The following is a 15,170-nucleotide window of genomic DNA, read 5'->3' as shown; positions in this document are numbered from 1 at the left end:
GCCACTTGACATGTTATCTTTAATTCCTAAAACATCCTGCAAGGTATGAATTATTTTTCCAGTTTTGCAGATGAGGAAAACCAGTATTGGAAAGGATACTTGCCTTGTTCTTGCCACACAGCTGTAAGTGGTAGGAGCAGAGAACTCACACCAAGGTCTGGCTTCAAAAGCTTTGTCTTTCATCAGGCAGGGCTGCCCTAACTCTTGATCGATCAGCATGTGATCAAGGACATTTTACATAATCTAAACTCCTTTTTATTTCATTCATTTCTCATAGGTCTCAAGACTATTTATTAAATTCCTAACCTTCTTTGTTAGAAAGATTGTAGCTAGACCGAAGAATCAGAAAAAAATTTAGATTATATCAAAGATGTATCCAATTTTGACTACATTCTGAGTAGCTAAAAGTGTAGACGTTGAATTAATATTTTATAATATATTACCAAGTATATAATGCATAATAAAACACATACATATTCCAAGCAGAGAATAGATGGGTACCTTTCCTTATATTTTAGCTCACCATATTCAGCTCACATATTTTTAAATAATTTATCTCCAACTTCTAAAAATATGGCCTTTATTCCTTGATCTTAATCCTGTTTTTCATTCATAGGAAAGTGCTATTTTTATGGGCCAGTGAAGCTTATATACCATTGAGTGACATTTAGATACTACAGTTATTTCTGTGTGAGGAGAATTAATCTCTTCAAGAAGGAAACTCAGAGTCCTTCCCTCTGTTGCCAGGCCCATCGCAGAATATCTCCAGTTATGTTTTCTGTTGAGAGAGCACAGCCTTCAATAGTGTTTTAAAATTTAAATGTGAAAAAGTTTTAAGAGCCAATGTAATATTGTTTGTTGAACCACTTTTGTATCATATTTTGTGACAGTTAATTAACAAATATATATAAATGTTTTTATGTATAAATTTTTATTAGAAATTAATGGTACTTGTGTCAGGATTGTGAAAGTATTGAGTGTGAAAGTATGTGAGCAAGTGAGTAAAAATTTCTGCAGTTGGAAATGAATGAAAAATATGCTGGAATATGTTTATGAAAAGGGAATTATAGCTTTTACACTGATTTAAAATTTTAAGGATCAAGTAACTGAGTTTGATTCTTTTTAAACATTGATTTGATTTTTACAATTTAGTTTTATTTTCAGTCCTGTCTCCAGTAATCATTTCGTTTTCTTTCTTTCTTTTTTTAAGGAGAGCTCTCTGACTTTTTTCTTTCTTCAGGCAGTGGAACACAGGCTGGGTAAATGTACAATTTTTCTTCCTTTATCTGCCATTCTCTTTTCTTCCCTCCTGCCCTTCTTGAAGCTTTATTCCTTGGTTCCTCTGCAACAATACATCCATTACTGATGGCTAAACAGACCAAGTATAAACAACACCGAGAACGTTCTCAGTTTGGCTTTTTTTTTTCCTTTGGTCTTTTTTTAGTCTGGCCTTTGGCAAAGGTTCATGACAGTAAATTGCTGTATGAAAAATGTTAGTTTGGTCACTGGTTGGTAATTGGGAGTGGACTTCAACGCATGGTCTTGGTTCAGATTTCCATAGTGAGGAGAGGTCACTGTCCCAGTTGGAAAGAAATTAGCCTTGAGCTCCCGAGTCCTCTGCTGTCAGGACCCCCTGGGATTGCTTTGTCTGCGTATTTACCTTTTGGTATCAATTTTTATACATGTGATCACTAAGCTTTGTTTGAAAATGTGATATAACTGAGGTGGTAAGATTAACAAAATGGAAGGCAGAATGAGAAAAACGAGAAAGATCAGTTTTGGTAGTGAAAACCCCAAAGAAAGCTTAAATCCAGCACGAACCAGATTTTCTTGTTGGTATTCAGCTTTTAGGTAAATGACAGAAGTAGGATGTTTGAAGCAAAGAGTGGAAGGAGATGATGGAAACAATCCTAATCATTAAAGCAAGTGACAAAAACAGCAGAATAGGTGAGTGGGCCTCTGTGTCAGGAGCAGGTGAGGCTAATAAATCAGTTCCTGACAGTTGGATACATCAGGTTGCACAAATTACAGGCTTTTACCGAGTGAATTTTGGAGCAAGATTAAGGTTTTAATATGAATTCCTTCTGGTGACAATTATCAGTTAGAAGGAACTGTGTTACACATTGTGAAAAGAGGGCACAGATCTCAGGTCACTGAATGCTCAGCCTTTTAGTTGTGCTTGGATCATCTTGTGTAGCAAAATGCACGGCTGATTTAAACGACAAAATGGAGGCAGACATTTTTAGAGAAAGAAAGGGGAGGTGTGCACGAGCTCTTTAGACTTTACTTTTGCGTAGGTATCATGGGAAAACAGATAGCTAGGCCAAAGAAACATACACAAACAACACATTCTATTTACATCTGTGTCCTTTAAAAACACAATTACTTTATAATCAGTTATTCTTTTAGCAGGAGAATTTTTACACTGCCAGCTCCCCACCTCTCCAGATGACAAAAATAATCAGCTTCTTTCCTCAGTTTCAGTGATTAAGCATATGTGGAATTTTTCGATATGTTAAATTTTAATTTCTTTGTTGTGATTGTTTTATGACTTTGAAGGTTACTTTAAAGCATTTTGTATTTGATTTCCTAATAGTTTAATAGAGTATCTGTACCTTACAAGGAGACTAATCAAGTGAAAGATGTTGTTGTATGAGAAATAGGAGAGGGCATGAAATGGGGTAACCCATAGCTGATTTTCCTTATCATTGGAAGAACAAAAGGAATGACTTTAATGAAAAAGAAAAAAAATAATGAAATAAATACCAGGCACGCTTAGAAATGGTGTTATGGGAATGTAGCCGTGTGTGTGTGTACGTATGTGTAGCCGTGTGTGTGCGTGGGTGTGTGTGTATGTGTGAGAGAGACAGAGAGAGAGATTGAGGGAGGGAGGTATTTTATGAGGATATCATTGGCTTAAACATACATGGTTTCAAGGATCCCAGGATTCCATTCTTTCTACCTTGAGACTTTGTTCTAAAGTTTTCCTTTGTGTTCTTTTTGTTTAGTTGACTTATTTTCTTTTCTAGTTGGTTTCTTTTAAGCCCTTCACAGTTTTTTAGTATTTTTCTGCACGTGTACAGTAAGTAGGATATGTTCAGTGTGTTTTTAGTTTTTTAAATGTTGAATTTAAGGTGGGCCAGGGAGCTTCCAGTCCTTGCTAATGAAGCTTAAGCTACATTTCCCACAGGGTTTCAGACATTGCGTTCTGGCATATGAGTCTCTAGGAATCAACTTGCATTGGGAAAAAGCTACTTCCCAATAAAGAGTCAGTGCTTCAAATGTGCTCTAAAAACAACGTTCAGTGCTCAGTGGTGAGGGTTAATGTAATGTCAGTCAGCTTTGTGACTTTCCGTACTACTTTCTTGCAAGTAAAATATTAGAAACATGAAACAGCTCTGTTTTGGTATGGATATAACACAGCACCACACATAGGGGAAGTGGATATTTTTGTATCTTTGGACAGAACCCAGCATGGTTTGGTGTATCCAGGCATTCCAGAAAACAGCACAGCTGTGGCATATTCATGGTTCAGCCTCCCAGAAAGGACACAGTTCCCATGTGGACAAGACTAGGTTAGGGTAGCAGCCAGCTTCCAGGCCCAGCAGAACAAGTATTGGAGGCACTACCATCTGTGAGAGATGTGCTTGGTACCTTTGGGAGTTCCATAAAACATCACTCTTGGCATAGAAGTCAGAGCTCTGATTGTCAAGAGATTACATGATGCAGCAGCAGTTGACATAAGCCTTGGGGCAAATCAGCTCATACGAGATTCAGTCCAATTGTTGGCCTAGCACCTTATAAGGCTTTGGTGCTGCACAGTGTCTTCTGTGCCAGGGATGTCAGGCACCAGCCTGGGCCACATAGACCATAGACACAGATGCCACCAAAGAGAGTGGGGGCAGGGGAGGAGGAAAAGACAGATACCCGTGGTGGTCATGAAGGCTCAATTCTAAACCTATGCAACTTTTCCTGGGGACTGCTCAAAATAATTGGGGGTGAGCATGGGGTGGGGTGGTGATTAGGATGCTACATGTCAGGCAGTAATGGGTGAGCCCTAGGGTAAAAAATACTCTTTTTTAAGTGTAATTTTACCACCATCTACCTCATTTTTTGTCTTCTCACTTCTACTTCTACTGCTTATCAGCCTGGAAAGAAAGGCCCAGTGAAATAGGTCACGTGCAACATTGATCACTTGGCATTACTTATATTTTTGGGCGGAAACAGGCACAAAATCCCTTGCAGCTGGGCTACAATATCAGGAACACTGAAAAAAAGTTACTGCTTTGAAGTTTTTAATTTCTTATATAGGACTCACTTTCTGCCTTTGATACTACACTTGAGTCTAAACAAATATTTACTTAAATAACCAGTTAATAGATTTTTGGAAATATTTAAAAACATATTGCTCTGCAGTTTTAGTCAAATTTAAGCACAGTAGGGTGGAGAAAATACCTTATTCACTATTTTTTCTTCCAAAGACTGGCATAATACTCAATGTTAGGTGTTGAGAGACCTTCAACTTTAGGCGATATTTATTAATTTGATCCATATAAAACATAAAGGCAACTTCTTATCTTTTTTTCAGGAATTATAGTTTTGTTAGACTTAGAAATATTACTGAAATATTCTCCTTTAAATCGAAGAAGTCCTGTAAGATAAATTATTACTTAGAGAGTAATAACTTTGTCATAAAGATAGGATAAGAATTAACTAAGTATCCTCTCTTTTCTGAAGACCGTTTCTCATGGCAGGGGAAGATCAAATATTAGATAGACAGTTGGACTGTTTGCCTTTTTGGCTGGAGAACAAGTGCTAATGTCTCGCAGGAGGCTGAGCAATGTTCACAAGCCATCCATGGTATAGTTTATGACTTACTGACATATGTTATGGGCAGTGGAATGGGATGTCTTCTTTTTTCCCTGTGGCTTGTTAAGTATTTAAATGAGCAGACAAAACCATGCATCTCCTTTTTCCAGGAGCCCTGTGGGTCGTGCTTTTTCATCTTTCTCCTTATTGAAATAGACAAGAATGGAAATGTTTGCAAATGGGGCTTACTTCCTAATTTAGCAAGCTTGAAAAAAGTGCTAACTTCTTTCCAAATATTTTCACAAAATACTCCTTACCCAGATTCATTTTCTCACTTCAGACTTTACAGGGCTACAGGCCCTATAAGAAGTTTGGTGATTTCCACTTCCACTACCTACAGTTACATGCTGTCATTCTCCTCTCTGATCCAAGTTATAAGTTGCTGACTTTCCTGTTCTAGAACTTAAGAATTAGGAAGAAAAAATTATAAAACCACTGCGAAAAAAATGTCCCCAAGTGAGTCAGTGTCAATTAAAGGGACTACCTGATGCAAATAGCACATCAGCACCAATTTTGTCATTTAAGAATTTTAAGATCAGAAGCAATTACATTCAATAGCACCTTGTTTTTATGTGTCTACCCTTCATAGCCTTGGCTAGTAAGCCTGCCCGCACCATAATTTACACTGACATCTAATTTCAGTGGCTCTGCAAGCAATCTAACAGAAGATGGAGATACTGAGAGGAGAGGAGTCCAACTTTATCGCTGCAGACATAAAGATTCATTATTTTTGCCAATTTCAAAACCTTATAAATATGCTTTTTTCCTCTGTTTTGCATATCTCATTACTTGAATTAATTTATTTTTAGGCAAATGATTTCTGCTTACAACTAGACGATTAAACATTTTAGCTGGTTACAAAAAGCACCTAAGTATGGTAACTATGACAGTTAGAGGTTTTTCTGTTTTAGAGAATTCGCTACAAGAAAAGCAAGCACTAATATTTATTTATTTATTCATTTATTATTATTATTATTATTTAGACGTAGTCTTGCTCTGTCACCAGGCTGGAGTGGAGTGGTGCAATCTCAGCTCACTGCAATCTCTGCTTCCCAGGTTCAAGCCATTCTCCTGCCTCAGCCTCCCAAGTAGCTGGCATTACAGGCGCATGCCACCACACCCAGCTAATTTTTGTATTTTTAGTAGAGACGGGGTTTTACCATGTTGGTCAGGATGGTCTTGATCTCCTGACCTCTTGATCCACCCACCTCAGCCTCCCAAAGTGCTGGGATTACAGGCGTGAGCCCCTGCACCCAGCCCACACTAAGTCTTTTTTAAAAACGTGTAGTCACCGAGGAAGTTCTTTTTTGTGGTACACACTATTTGGAATTTCCACCCAGCTCATTGCAGTATCCCCTTTTTGGGGAATGGCATTCGTACAAGGAAGGGACTCACTACAGGCCACCCGGGGCCCTGTGCCCACTGCCTTTATCGCTCTACTTGGTGATTAACTCAAGAAAGCAATTGGATTCCTTCCTGGGGAATTTTAAAATTGAAAGTAGAGGGAAAATTTCAGGCTTTTTCTGATGGTGAGGTTATCAGATGAGTGCCTTTGAAACTGAAGATTTCATGTTACTGAATATATGGAAGGAATAGGTATGGAGTAGATCAGAGATTCTCAACAGTGGTGCTATGAATACTTGGGGGCTAGAAAATGGCTTGTTGGCATGGGGTTAGGAGTGGGGGCTTATCTTGTGCATCATAGAATGTTTAGCAGCATCCAAGGCCTCTACCCATTAGATTCCAGTAGCATTCCCCAGCAGTGACAACCAAAAATGTCTCCAGACATTGCCAAATGTCCCTTGGAGGGTACTGTCTCCCAACTGAGATCCACCAAAGTAGAGGAAAACAAAGCTAAATGCATGGAGAGAAGAAGAAACTGGAAATGACAGGAGCTTCTTACAGATATTGTCCTAAATACATTTGTCCTTCTGTTGTTTCTAAGCCTCAGATCTCTTCCTATCCTTTTTATAGTTACATGAATTATACCAACCTTCTTCCAGTTGGCAGTTTTTCCCCCATTTTTCTCCCTAAAAAATTCAGCTATGATTCTGCCATTGGTAAACAGAATATTTCTGAGTGATATGATTTTAGATTATGGTAGATTAAGTTTATTTTAAAAGGCCATTTTTTTTCAGTAGGAAAAGATATAGATACTAGAGGTATATTCTTATTCATCAACTTTATTCCCAGTTGAGGAATACTTAGAAGTTTTAAATAAATAAATTAATTAAAAAGGTAAATGTGGGTGGGAGGGAATGGAGAGCAATTGTTTAATGGGAACAGAGTTTTAGTTTTGCAAGGTGAAAAGAATTCTGTGGATAGATGGTGGTAATGATAGCACAACAATGTGGATGTACTTAATGCCATGTGACTTTACACTGCAAACCACCATGGCACATGTATACCTATGTAACAAAACTGCATGTTCTGCACATGTACCCCAGAACTTAAAGTATAATAGAAAAATAGTTAAGATGGTAAATTTTATGTTATAGGCATATTATCAGGATAACAAAAACAAACCAAAACAAAACAAAAAAAAAAAAACAAAGGTAGGTGAAGGCAAGAGTAAAGGAAAGAAGAGGAAGATTGGGTTGGGCCAGGTTTGGGTTATGCATTCCTAATGAGCTTAATGGTTAGCAATTCATCTTGTAGCAGAGACACCACCCACAGTTTACAAAGCGGACAGCATTTTGCTTCTGCTTGAGATGTTATTATTCCTTCAGCAGTCACTTTTGAAGAAGATATATTGAGGCACAGATGAAAACCTTTTGAATGATTTTTTGTCAGTTCTTTTGTGTTTTTAAGCTGCTTCAGGCTACCTTCAGACCTCTAGACCTGGTGCTAAATACAGGAAAGCTCTCTTGTCCGTGTATGGATTTAACCCATATAGGATCCTACATCTTGAAATTCACACTTTGAGGATAATTTTGTTTTTGTTTTTGATTTTCCTTTTTCTTCTCCAAAATGGTTTGTTTTCTCAATCCTAGGGATTGATCAGTTACAGCTAGAGGCACTTAAGGCTTTGTCTTTAGAACCCCCAAAACGGACACTTGTTCATCAGGGGTCCCTAGTGTAGAGAGTGAGTTGATTCTGACCATGAAGGGAAAAAGGATATCTACAGGCACAGATTAGTAAAAATGACCATTTCACATAGGCAATGGGGCCAAGAAGCAAAGAGAATCTTGTAGAAATCCCATGCTGGAGGCAAGGTGCATGTCTCTTTTATTCTGAATTCTTCCTAAGATTCCTTTCTCTGTTAATGTAACTTGAAAGTGAATTTATAATATCATCAGATACATATTTTACAGATAAAACATAATACACAGATTCCTTGTTTTGAGTAGCTAATTAGAAACTATTTCTATTTAATAGAAATGAAAAAAAGTCCCTAAATAAAGCTTTTATTTTTTCCAGGGCGGGATGAAAAGGCAGATTTATAAAGCCATACAGAGTCCCTTAACTCCTTAATCATTTAGACAGGTAGTCAGTTTTCTCAACAGAGGTCATCTTTTGCCCTTATATTTGTAGATGGGGTGGGGGATCAGGCAGTAAGGCCATAATCAAACTCTTTGCTCTTAGAGACAATGGATACAACACAAAATTTTTATAAAACCAGAAAGTGAAGACAAGAAAAACAAAAAGAAATGCCCATTGGATATCCCAATCAAGTTAATCTTCCATAATATTTAACTGTATTACAAATAAAGGAACGGTTTGTGGACAACTGAAGAATTTTCCATGTGTACTTTAAACCATAGTTATAAAATATTCTGTATTTTTCTTGTCATCCATATTAAATATTCAAGGCTTGAAAAAATGATTGAGGCCTTATTATTACAAATATCTTCTAAACTGAGAATTCCCTAGTGCACGTTTTTCTAAGACATTTTAGGATATACTAGATGCTCTGTTATCTCATTGAACAGATGGGACACAGTATCACATCTCAGATAGTGTGGCCAAATTCTCAGTGCTGCATATTTGTTTCATATCCACTGCCTTTTCTTATGATTTGAGGTGGTGTGAAATTTTGGTTAGATGGTAAATTGGTTGCTTTTGAGGGTCAGGATGTACTTCTTGGAGTTTTGTCTTAGTTGTAAAAGTCCTTCAAATATGTTTACAAGGGAGAAGATGTATATTTTATGAAAAAATAAATCTGTTTGTATAAGTTCAAATACATTCCTGCATAAAAGCTTGATGAGGTCAGAAGAATTTAAACTTTTGTTGGACAATGGACACCTTTGAGAATCTAGGAAAATTATGTAATTTGTCTTACAAACCTGGACACTTTGAGAGGGTAAGTGGGGTCCGGTGAATAATTACGCTGAGAGAACAGACACAAACAAGATTTATCTTGGGAAAACTGGGGGATATTGTCATTTTAAGAATTGGGAACAATGTGCTGATGTCTGCACACTACTTATATTTTATACATCACTTTGCGGAGTTCACATCTTCATATTAAGAAAGCTTGGATTAGATGCATTCATCCAACATTTATTTGTTTTCTGTCTACTTTGTCCCAGGCACTATTTTTAGGTGCTGGAGATATAGCACTGCACAAAACTGAAATATTTCCACCCTCATGGGATTTATATTCTACTGTGGTAGTCTTACAACATGGGAGTTAGTTTGACAATGCAGAATTCTAAAAATGGTACCCAAGATTCCTATCTCTTGGCTATTCAATCAGACACGAATCTATGTACTGCTGTGAAGGGACTTTGCCGATGTAGTTAAGCTTAAGAACTTCAAAATAAGAGGGAGGGGCCTGAATTACCCAGGTGGGCCCAATCTAACCACTTGAGCCCTGAGAATCAGAGAAACTTCTTCAGCTGGAGTCAAAGAGATGCAGCAGAAGAGGAAAGCAGGAGAGATGAGGCAAAAGGGGAAGTCAAAGAGATTCAAAGCCTGAGAAAGGCTAGACTTTCCCTTGATGGCTTTGAAGGCGGCCGTGACCAAGGAATATAGGCAGCCTTTAGAAGCTGAGAAAGACTTTGACTGACAAGCAAAAAGGAGATGGAGGCCTCAGTCTTATAATCACATGGAACTGAATTTGGCCAACAACTGAAATGAGTTTGGACGTGGATTCTTCCTAGAGACTCTTGATAAAAGCCCTGCAGCCTGACACTTTGCTTTCAGCCTTCTGAGAATTGGAGCAAAAGAAGCAACAAAGACCGCTGAACTTCTGACCTACAGAACTGTGAGTTGATAGATTTGTGTTGTTTTCAGCAGCTAAGTTTGTGGTAATTTGTTATGGTAGCAATAAAAAACTGTAAGAACAATAAACAGGAAAAAGAAGCAAAACATTTGCTAGTAGAATATAAATGCTAAGGAGTAAAAATACAGCAAACAAGGTATTAAACGAGAGAAGAAATGGTATTTTAGGTAGGATTTCCAGGAAGACCTTACTGAGAAGATTACTTTTGAGAAAGAACCTGAAGGCCATGCAGGAGCAAGTCATGAGGATATTGTGGGAAAGGCTTTTCCATGCAGAGAGAGCAGTAAGAGCAAAGGCCCTGAGGCCGGAGCAGGTTTGTTTGATGTGTGAGAGGAGCAGCAGGGAGGCCAGTATGGTGAGGGCAGAGTGACTTTGGGAAAGAGTGTAGGAGATGAGGTAGAGAGAGAATGGGAGTCAATTTTCTGAAGGCCTTATCAGTCATAGCAAAGGCTGTTGCATTTATTCTGAGTGACAGGAGCTGTGGGAGGGTTTTAAGCAAGGGAGGGAGTAATAGGATTTGCGTTGTGCCTCAGCAGGGTCACTCCAGCTTGTGTGTTGAGAATAGACTGCAGGAGGCATGAGTAGAACCAGGGACATCAGCTAGAAGGCTACTGCAAAAATCCAAACAGGAGATGGTGTTGGCTTGAACTTCGATCTGGGTAGTCAGAGTGGTGAGAAATGGTCATAGTTGACTCATTTTGAAAGTAGAGCTGATAGGATTTGCTGAATGACCAGCAAATCTACCTCTACCAGTGGTAGAGGATGTGGGTTAGGGAGAAAGAGCATCTTTCACAACTCTTTCCTAAAATGCAAAGTCAAGATTACAGAATGGAGTGATCAAAAAAAAGGGAAGTTGCCCAATGTTTTGGAATTTTAAAAATTATTTCAGTATATATTTGTTTGGTGAACTTATTCGGTAGATTTAATTGCATGTGTGTAATTCTGGGATGTCCATGTCGTGATTTGGTTCCCTTGGCAACTGCCCAGAGGTGCTGGAGTGTAAGGTGTAAGGGCTCCCCACAGGACTCTCTGCATGCCTTCAGGGATGTCGAAGCTGCCAAACCCTCAGACCCAGTACTGCCCCCCCAGAAGGTCTCAGGGGTGTTCCCCAAATAACACAGAAATGAGTCAAATGCCTCACAAAGTGGAGTAGACAGAGTTGTGACCAAAAAAATAAAACACAGGCAGAGCAAGTTTTAAACAGTTTGGAAACTCAAGAGCTGGAACATAGTAGTAAGGTGGAAATGTCAGATAATATGAAACTTTTTAACCTGGAGAAGTAAAGTCACCGGCATGGTTTGATAACTTGACTGAGTATGCAAAGCATTACAGCTCAATAAATGGTGGCAGCTCTCCCCTTATCTACAGGAGATAACCCGAGGGATTTAGGTCAGCTATAAGGCAGAGCTTATTTGCAGCAAAGATTATTAAATAATGGAAGGAGTGCCTGAAGAATCTCCAGAGGCGTTTTTCAATACCTCAGGGACATATTTTGACACAGTAGTGCTGGATCTCTCCACAAGATGGCAATCACGGGTTGACTCCAATTTTTGTTTTGATAAAAATATCTATAAAGTTTACTTTGGCAGGAAAAAGTAAAGAACCGTGACTTATGCTTCGCTGTCATATTTTGTATTATATTATCTATGGATGAGTTATATTTTTCCAACCCACCATCTCCACTTATGGAGTTTTAAAACATATTATTTTGTAAGGCTGGGGGAGGCATGTTGCAATATTGGAGTGGCAAATCTCTCTCTCTGTTCTCATGTCCCAACATCAGGATATTGATCTTCTTTTTGGAAACATTGCAAAACAAAGTTTCACATGCCTTAGAAGTCTAAAATGAGGTATGTCCTAAAACCTGGTAAATAGAAGAAAGTTGGTTAGAAACCTAGATGTCTCCTCAAACAAGAAATTATGATTTTGGTTAAGGGATATGGAAATAGTGCATTTTGCAAAATGATCTTAAAGGATTATTGCTGCTTTAAGAAGCAAGAATTTTTATTCTTTATATTTGAAATGGAATATCTTTAATTTAAAATTCAGAGGACAAATGCCCTCTTTTTTTCTAAAAAGAAATTAACTACTACTACTCATCTTGTGTAGACGTTATAAAGCTTCAGGTCATGTACTCAAAGGTACCTGCTGAAACTTTATTCATTTATAACTGTATTCTCTATTTTGTACCTCTATTTTGCCTGATGGCCAAAAAGAAACATGTTCATTACCCGCATATTAGTTCAGAATTTCGTTTCCCCTCTTTCTCCCTGGAATTAGTTCTGGATGTAGAAACAGCCTCTGGATGGCAGGGAGGATATCTGGTTTTGGTATTTGTGCATGTGGTGTCTCTGACATGGACATTCATATATTTGGGCCGGGAGCATGGCCAGTCCTCCGTGCTGTCATCCACTGAAAATCATGCGGTTCTCACTGCTTTCGTTGTCGCATAAACCGTTATCTGCCTCCTAGTATGGCATCCCCTCACTACAACCACAAAGCCAATGTCCATGATCTTTCATTGGCATAGGACGATATTCCATGCTACTCAGAGACCTGCTGAGAGCCGCTGGTCTGGTGCAGTGTGCTCTACTGGGCTGCCTCTCACTGCAGTGTCTCCTATGACACTGCTGTTTTCCAGCCTGCACAGTTGGGTTGCTGTATGTGTTGCAGCTGACAGGCATTTGGATCCTGCCTTTATAACCTCCACCTGAGGACTTGAGGTTTGTGATGTCAGGAATACAGATCTCTCTGATGCTTTTTTTGTTTTCCCCACCTCTCTCTACTTCTGTCCTTCATTGCATAATACAGATATCTACACTGTAAGATCTGTATGTCAGTTTCAGCTACTGGCTCATCAGTTAGAAAATCCAGAAGACGGTGTATGTATAGGCAGGGTGTTTGATTTGTCTGTCTTAATGTATCTGAAGAATAGTTGGCAAACCTGTGTTGATGCAGCACACTTTGGGGTGGCAGGGGGAGGGTGAGAAAAAGCATAAGTTACGGACGATAGCTAAGATACACTAGGATAGATCCAGGATCCTCCAGCTACTAGCTGTGTGAGACCTTGAATAAGTCACTTAACCCAACTGAGATTAGGTTTCCTGATCTATGGTCTAGAAAGCATCATATGAGATTCGAAAGATGTATTTGATATCAATTTGTGAAAAGTAAATGTATATTGTATCTTTTTCCTGTTTAATTTAAAACTATGTAGGTAAGAGCTAAATTAGGACAGAAGTATTTAAAACCTTGATTTCTTTTTTCTAAACTCTGAGGTTTAGGGGTATATGAGCAGGTTTGTTATATAGATAAACTGTGTCACAGGGGTTTGGTGTACAAATTATTTCATCACCTGGGTACTAAGCTTAGTATTCAATAGTTATTTTTTCTGATCCTCTCCCTCCTCCCATTCTTTACCCTCAAGTATACCCTGGTGTGTGTTGTTCTCCTTTTTGTGTCCGTGTGTTCTCACCATTTAGCTCCCACTTATCAATGAGAACATTCAGTATTTGTTTTTCTGTTCCTATGTTAGTTTGCTAAGGATAATGGCCTCCAGCTCCATCCATGTTCCTGCAAAGGACATGATCTCCTTGTTTTTATGTAAAGCCTTGATTTCAATAACTTAATTTTATAAGGGAGTTTATGTACAGTTGATACATGGTTTGAAAGAAGTATATAAAATTTGCTCATTTTCAGTGGCCTGAATATAAAAATTATGTGTATAAATAAATTCAAGGATGTCCCATATTATTCTACATATAAAATTAATGTCATAAAACTACCATGTTGGAAAAAAATATACTTTTTACTTTGGCTAGGCGTACTATCAAATCCCTCTTCATTAATAAGGGTTTTAAAAGAGAGAATAAAGAAGAGGGAAAGGGAAACATAGATAAATTTAGGCAGAATGAATGAACAAATATTATGGGAAACACTGAAAAAATTATTTCAGATGGCATTGTAGATGTCAGAGGGTTTTCAATACAAGTATTTTAAGTTGACATGAATTGCAGATGGCTAATAATACATCAGAATAATTAAATTATAGATTGCAAATAACACTTATGTGGGTAACTTCCCAGTTGTTCTTTACACAGTATTTGGTGCAAAACTCTCCTCCTCTGGGCTTGAAAATGTCAACTTAGGTTTCATAAAATATGCCAAAGGAGAATTTCATGTGTGCTTTGCAATATGCTGGTTTCTACCGCAGTTCCCTTCCCACTGTGGTTATGCATCACATGTGTACTTCCCTCCATGAGTGCATTGGAGCTGCAGTGGTGAGGGAGAGAGTTGCCTGCCCAGCTTGATATAAGTGACAGCTCAACGGGGTTTCACTGGATCATTTATAAAGTTTTAGATGGTGGTCACTGCCAGCTCAGAAGATAATTATAATAAGTGAATTTTGTCTGGAAGCCAGAGAAAGAAAATGTATCTGGCGTTGTGATAAAAGAAGACGACTTTATTGTTTTACCAGCCCCTGTACTTGCAGTTGGAGTCTGTGGCAATGGGTTGGTTGGGTATGGAACTCAGGCTCTCCCTCTCGTGCCTTTCTGAACCCAGAACAAAGCAATTACATTTTTAGACAAAACCATTTAGAGGACAACCAATTTCACTGCAAGCATCCTGGAATCCAACAGCTTAATATGGCTCTGGTTGGAATGACATCTCTAAAATTGTATCTTTGCTGCTGTGTGACTCCTAGTGTTTCCTATAATTTGGTAGCAGAAACCATATGTCTTTGTGCCTACTGTGTGCAGTCCCCTGTGGCAGGCTGCTGCCATCCTAGCTATGTGACTGCCCTGTGATAGGAAGTAAGCCTCAAAGCACGCTCCTCTAGGAGGCAGGGAGAGGATGAGTGAGACATTTCTTACTAGGTAGACAAGTAGCTGAGCTCATTATATGGCTTTGTCCACTGTATCTCTTTTGAAAGGAGATTGCTCATTCTTTTAAGCAAAAGAACAATTTTACTAGTAAACGAGATTTTCTCTGCAAAGCTGGTCTCAAGAAATGACATATAAGTAGCCCTGTAATAAATTCTGATAACTTAATTAAAGCTAATGCAATATGCAAT

The 15,170-nt window shown here is 38.4% G+C and overlaps 1 long non-coding RNA gene across 3 annotated transcripts in view; it reads left to right on the top strand.

The window, feature by feature from the left end:
* LOC129534278 (uncharacterized) overlaps window positions 1-15,170 on the top strand; it is a 324,928-nt gene that overhangs the window by 109,612 nt on the left and 200,146 nt on the right. The window contains exon 6 of one of the 3 annotated variants that reach the window (XR_008680801.1): window positions 1,211-2,737. The exons of 1 other annotated variant lie outside the window; for it this stretch is intronic. This is a non-coding gene — a long non-coding RNA (uncharacterized lncRNA). Of the gene's footprint in view, window positions 1-1,210; window positions 2,738-15,170 lie in introns of those variants that run through there. One more of the 3 variants, XR_010134121.1, reaches the window with a different exon arrangement.

Source organism: Gorilla gorilla, chromosome 5, assembly GCF_029281585.2.
Source record: "Gorilla gorilla gorilla isolate KB3781 chromosome 5, NHGRI_mGorGor1-v2.1_pri, whole genome shotgun sequence".
Taxonomy (NCBI): Eukaryota; Metazoa; Chordata; class Mammalia; order Primates; family Hominidae; genus Gorilla; species Gorilla gorilla.
This window is presented reverse-complemented; position numbering and strand designations above follow the sequence as displayed.